General features: G+C 41.3%; 2 long non-coding RNA genes across 3 annotated transcripts in view; one reads left to right on the top strand and one right to left on the bottom strand.

The window, feature by feature from the left end:
- Positions 1-1,263: 1,263 nt before the first annotated feature.
- The window catches only part of LOC140710805 (uncharacterized), a 91,011-nt gene continuing 85,785 nt past the window's right edge, over positions 1,264-6,489 (top strand). For both annotated transcript variants that reach the window (XR_012091872.1, XR_012091871.1), the window contains exon 1: positions 1,264-1,595. This is a non-coding gene — a long non-coding RNA (uncharacterized lncRNA). The remainder of the gene's footprint in view (positions 1,596-6,489) is intronic.
- Positions 2,518-6,470, bottom strand: LOC140710806 (uncharacterized). The gene is made up of 3 exons (XR_012091874.1): positions 5,922-6,470; positions 5,617-5,710; positions 2,518-3,831 (listed from the first exon to the last, which is right to left on the bottom strand). It is a non-coding gene; the product is annotated as an uncharacterized lncRNA (long non-coding RNA).

Genomic DNA, 6,489 nt, shown 5'->3' with positions numbered 1-6,489 from the left:
TGATGAAAAAAACTCAAACTCTGTAAAATACTTGAAGAAATTTATGCTGAGTCAAATATGAGTGCTTAATGGTCCATGACACTGTTACAGAAAAGGGATCTTGATCCAGACCCCAAGAGGAGGTTCTTAGACCTCATACAAGAAAGAATTCAGGGTGAGTTCATAGAGTAAAGTGAAAGCAAGTTTATTAAGAAACTAAAGGAATAAAAGAATGGCTACTACATAGGCAGACCAGCAGTGTGGGCTGCTTAGCTGTTTATACTTATTGTTATTAAGGCTTCTTGGTTATGTGGTAAACAAGGGGTGAGTTATTCGAGTTTTCTGGGAAAGGCGCGGGCATTTCCCAGACCTGAGTTCCTCCCCTCTTGGGACCATATAGGGTAACTTCCCGATGTGGCCATGGCATGTATAAGCTGTCATGGCGCTGCTGAGAGTGTCTTTTAGCCACTAATGCATTATAATTAGTGTATAATGAACACTGAAGACAATCAGATGTCACTCTCATTGCCTTCTTGGTTTTGGTGGGTTTTGACTGGCCTGTTTACAGTATGCTGTTTTATCAGCAAGGTCTTTGTGACCTATATCTTGTGCCGACCTCCTGTCTCTTCCTGTGACTTAGAACGCCTTAACTTCCTGGGAATGCAGCCCCGTAGGTCTCAAGCTTATTTTACCCAACCCCTATTCAAGATGGAGTTGCTCCGGTACAAACACTTCTGATAACATCACCCTCAGGAGATCCTGAGGACGTGCATCCAAGGCGGCTGGGGCACAGCCTAACTTATATTTTAGGGAGATATGAGACATTAATAAAATACATGTTATCTTGACTGTTCTTAATGAAATTCTCTGAGTCCTATATAAGAAAGAAACTACATAATTTTCCCCTGTTTTGTTTTGTAATATAGAGAGATTTTCCTCCTTTCTATTCTTTGTTTAGAATACGGCTTTATGTTTTGTTTTGAATAAATCTTTGAGAATGAGGTATTGACTTCTACGGGTTATTCAAGGTGAATTTTCATTCAGGCATTTAAAAAAAAAAGGAATGATTCACTCTTGGGAAATGTCAGCTGACTCAGTTGCCACGCCACTCCTTTTTAAGTCAAGAATAAGTAGTAAAGTGCCTTTTTATATAGAATACTACCTATTCCATGTAAATCTTTAATAAGGCATGATAGAAGGTTTTAAAAGAAATCCAGACTTCATGAAATGAGAATATCCAGAGAGAAAAAGGGTTGAATTTAAAAAGAGAGAGAGAGAGTGAAAAGGAACCTTCAGTGGTAACTGTATTCAGCCAAGGGGATCTGCTAATGGAATTATGAAATCCAGTTTGGGAAGTGAAGTGAACTTTCCCAGCCACTGACTCAAAGCACAAGATCCTAAAGTGCTTAATGAACAGTGAAGGCTGACCTGTGTAGGATTAGGAATTTCAGACATTTGTTACTCAAGCCTCTCATTCCCAGAACCAAACTTCCTCGCAATGAAAGAAAGAAAGAAGTCAGCACGATGGCTCCGTTCACTGGTCTGATCTCAGATCGTGCTGGTCTCAGTGATGAACGGAAGGAATGAGAAATCTTCTCACAGATTCCACATTTCTGGTATTGTTTTTGACTTCTCTGACTTTGTCTTTGCCCCAATTACCCTGTAGCCTGATCTCAGTAATTCCCCTGAAATACAACAAATTTTCTCTGAAATACAACGATCTGTGTTACCTTTATCAGCAGATCATTGTTCCATGGCAAAGTAATTATTGAGGGAAGATGTGAAAGAAAAAAAAAAGACTACTGTATATGCCTGCCAATTACTCTGTTATTGTTCTGATTTCCTTTTCTTTCTTTATTTTAACCAATCTACCCCTTGTTTTAGGGAACAGTTTTTCATGGAGCTGAAATCAAAATTTGTTTTTAACCAAACTGTCGTTCTTCACAGAATGTCAATGCAGTAATACCTTCAGGCTCTTGGAGAAGATATAGTTTCCAAAGGTCCATTTTTGTATATAGGATCTTCTCCTGTACATCTTCAACAGCTTGAGTTGGGCCACTGCATGCAAACTGGTGACCTTGCTAATTATGGTGGTTGGTTCTACTACTTCACCCATCCCGTTTGTCTTGGTGAATGAATGAAGGGGTTTAAGATAAGATCACTGGCCAATACTATAGCTGACTTACAAACACCTGGAAAAGTGGTGAGATGGGATCAGTTATCACTGGATAAGCTTCATACAGAGCCTTAGAGAAAACGTGCTACATTTTTTTAATCCAGAAAATTATGTTTTACTGTTAGATTATGTTTTTGTTTAATCCAGATAATTATATTTTAGGTTAACTGTATGTATTATATTTATCTGTACTGAATAGGGTCAAAATTATGTTTTTAGTTTGTTGAATTCCATGATACTTCCTCATGCTGAATTCATTGGATTTCGTGCAAAAGATTCTGAATGACAACCACAATGTCAGCTATATGTTTATTCAAATTCATTTATAATGTTAATTCAGTAAACCTTTTAACTGCTAGGCATCAACCTAAGGCAATCATCTTCTCCAATTAAGAAGTATATATGCAAAGCTACATTATAATTAGGGAGAGAATTTTTGAGTTTACAGAGTCATAAAACGTAAGTGGATTGGGAGATAATTTTTGAATTTACAGAGTCGTAAAACCTAAGTGATTGAATGTTTCCTGACTCAAGTGGATTAAGGAGTTCATTTCTATAAAAAGAGGTGCAAGTTCTTGGAAATGTAGGCTTCTCTCAGCTGGGTAGGGTGTTTTCTCCTCTAACCATGGTTATGTGTCTCCAACAGATATTGCAGCTTGGACTTAGGTCTTTTTTTTGCTTTGTTTCATTTCATTAGATGCTTGTGTGACACACTGCACGTATCTGAATATGTTCACACCTCCATTCAAGTCACCATTTGTTGTATGAGTCACTCTCGTTATTTAAGGCAAGGATTGCTATCTCTTTCTGTACTGAATATATTATATTTTGGTTTACATTTTCCCTTTTGTAATTCCTCATTTTCAAGTTATACATGTAGGCTGCCCATGGTCTCAAAAAAGCAAATAACTACATAAATGCTCTGTCTTATTCTAAGTAATGACAACTGCATATTTGAAGATTTTTGGAAGATTTTCCTACATGGAAATATGTCAATGTTGTGGGGCCACTGGGTTATTTATTCATAACTGTATATCTAAAATCAAGGGGAGAGGACAGCGATGTTCTTATGATAAATAATAATAAGAGTACAATCTCTGACTCTGATGGTGGTGATGTTATGATTTTAGGGAAAAGTAATCTATGACCGAACGGTGGGTCATGAGCATCTCCATCCAGGAAAAGCAATCTATGACTGAGATGGTAAGACATGGGCATCTCAGCCCAGAAGACACAGTCTATGAACAGGACAATGCGGGCTGATGATCTTATTCCTGGTTTTATTAGAACAGGTCTTTGCAATGTTCCACTTTAGTCTCTAGTTCAAGAATGACTTGCTGATTAACAGGCTCAAGCTTTCTTGACACAGTGGGGTCTTGGCAAAAATGCTGAGTAGAGAGTAGTAGAAGCTTGTTTGGGAGGCTCTGGTAGCTGTTTCTTTCAGTAATCAGGCTTCCTCAGAAACACAGCCCTCCGGCCTGACTCTGCCCACTTCCGATGTCCCGCGGTGCCTGTGCTGTGTGAGCAGGTCTTTCCTATTTTGGAAATGTTTCCTTCTGGTCGTGCCCAGTAGCTCATGTCTGTAATTCTAACAGTTTGGGAGGCTAAGGAGGGAGGATGGCTTGAGTTCAGGAATTCCAGACCACCCGCCTGGGCAACATAGGGAGACACCATCTCTGCCAAACAAATAAAATACAATAAAATAGTTAACTGAGCATGACGGTACACATGCCTGTGGTCACAACTACTTGGGAAGGTAAGACAGAGGATTACTCGAGCCCAGCAGTTCAAAACCAGCCTGGACAACATAGCAAGACTCCATCTCTGCAAGAAATAAAATAATTAGCCAGGCATGGTAGTGAGTATTTGCGAGGCTGAGGCAGGAGGATCCTTGAGCCCAGGAGATCGAGGCTGCAGTGAGCTGTGATTGTACCACTGCACTCTAGCCTGGGTGACAGACAGACACCTTGCCTCAAAGAAAAAAAAAAAAGAAAGAAAGAAATGTTTCTTTTCCTTGCTGAGGTCAAATCATACATGTTCCATTGTTGCTTTTTTGGGCATCCCCCAAATCAGTGTAACACATTCTCATGAGTGGTTCTGGTAGTTCCTCTATCAATGTCTAGGCCTTCCTGCCTCTAATACTGGAAATGCATTGTCTAGGCTAGCCATGACGTGTAGGCGGTAAAAAAACAAAACAAAACAAAACAGGAACACATCTGAACTGTTCCTGGAGTCTCACCATGCAAATGCTCCTACCTCTCTAACAATTCCACAATCCCCTACTGTGTGTAGTCCATTTTCACGAGCTGAATTGAAGTGGATAGTTCTGCTTTAAACTGGTGGACAGGATTGAATTTGGAGGAAGACGCTGAGTTTTTTTTCTCTTTCTCTGAATATAATGTCTTTTTTTTTTTTTTTTCAGATGGAGTCTCAGTCTATTGCCTAGCCTGGGGTGCAGTGGTATGATCTCGGCTCACTGAAACCTCCACCTACTAGGTTCAAGCAATCCTCCTGCCTCAGCCTCCCAAGTACCTGGGATTACAGGTGTGCACCACCATACCCAGCTATTTTGTGTTTTTAGTAGATATGGGATTTCACCATGTTGGCCAGGCTGGTCTCAAATTCCTGACCTCAAGTGATCCACCTGCCTCAGCTTTAAAAAGTGCTGGGATTACATGCCTGAGCCACTGCACCTGGCCAGGATATATGTTTTCTTCAAAGCAAAAAAGAATCACGTGAACTTCAAGTTTTGAAGATAACGTCAAAGAACAGACACAGTCCAGGACTAAGCCTGGAGAAGAGCTATTTTTCTCAGCTCCACAGGAAGCAGTGCACAACTACATAGCAAGAATGGGAGTCTCAGGAAACAGTAAAGGGCCCAGGTGGGATGGTAGAAGTTTGGCACACCAAGGAAGGCTCTTGGAGGATGGGCATGAGAGATGGTCAAGAATCTCTTTCACCCGTCAGTACTTGCCACATAGTCTTTGGTGTTTGTTTCTTTTGTTTTTTGAGACAGGGTCTCGTTCTGTGGCCCAGGATACAGTGCAGTGGTGTAATCATAGTTCATTGCAGCCTCAAACTCCTGGGTTCAAGCAATTGTCCTGCCTCAGCCCCCTGAGTAGCTAGGACCACAGGCATGTGCCACCACGTCTGACTAATTTTTGTATTTTTTAGTAGAGACAGAGTTTTGCCATGTTGGCCAAGCTGGTCTCGAACTCCTGGCCTCAAGTGATCTGCCTGCCTTGGCCTCCCAAAGTGATGGGATTACAGGCATGAGCCATCATGCCCAGCCGGCCAACATAATCTTTGGAGTTCAGAAGAATCCTGGAGATTTGACTTATGAGACAAAGCAAAACATCATTCCATAGTCCTCAGCTGACTTTACATTTGGACATACACCCCAGAACAAAGTTGACATTTAAGGAAATACCCGGAAACACAATTATCTATTTATTACTTACTTAGTTTTGAGGAGGATTCTTAGCAGAGCAGATGTTAAAATGTCTATGCCGACATTTGTTTCTCTACAGAGATGTAGAAAAGAATGGAGAGTGCCTAAAAAAGAAAAGGTAATGAAAGATATCAAAACAGTGTTTATAAGAGAGGCTGGGTGCAGTGACTCACGCCTGTGGCTAGTATTCTGGGAGGCCAGGGCCAGGGGATTGCTTGAGGCCAGAAGTTTGTGACTAGCCTAGGCAACATACTGAGACCTCATCTCTACAAAAAATTAAATATTAAAAAATTGACTACGCATGGTGACACTCACCTGTAGTCTCAGCTTCTCAGGAGGCTGAGGCAGGAGGATTGCTCCCAAGCCTGGGAGATCAAGGCTGCATTGAGCCGTGATCACACCACTGTACTCCTGCTTGGGGACAGAGTGAGACTCTGTCTCTAAAAACAAGAAAAAAAAAAGAAATTTGGCTTAGCGGGGGTCTTTTTCAACTATTATTTCATTTAGAAAAAAACCTTCATTTTAATATTGGTAAATAACACACATACACGTAGACAAAGTTTAAATTCCCAGGGCCAGATGTAGTGACTCACCTCTGTAATCTCAGCACTCTGGGAGGCCGAGGCGAGCAGATCATCTGAGGTCAGGAGTTCGAGACCAGCCTGGCCAACATAGTGAAACTCCATCTCTACTGAAAATACAGAAAAATTATCTGGGCGTGGTGGCAGGCACCTGTAGTCCCAGCTACTAGGGAGGCTGAGGCAGGAGAATGTCGTGAACCCGGGAGGCGGAGCTTGCAGTGAGCCGAGATCGCACCACATGCCACTGTACTCCAGCCTGGGTGACAGAGCAAGACTCCGTCTACAAAAAAAAAAAAAAAAAA

Source organism: Chlorocebus sabaeus, chromosome X (assembly GCF_047675955.1).
Source record: "Chlorocebus sabaeus isolate Y175 chromosome X, mChlSab1.0.hap1, whole genome shotgun sequence".
In the NCBI taxonomy this organism is placed as follows: domain Eukaryota; kingdom Metazoa; phylum Chordata; class Mammalia; order Primates; family Cercopithecidae; genus Chlorocebus; species Chlorocebus sabaeus.
This window is presented reverse-complemented; position numbering and strand designations above follow the sequence as displayed.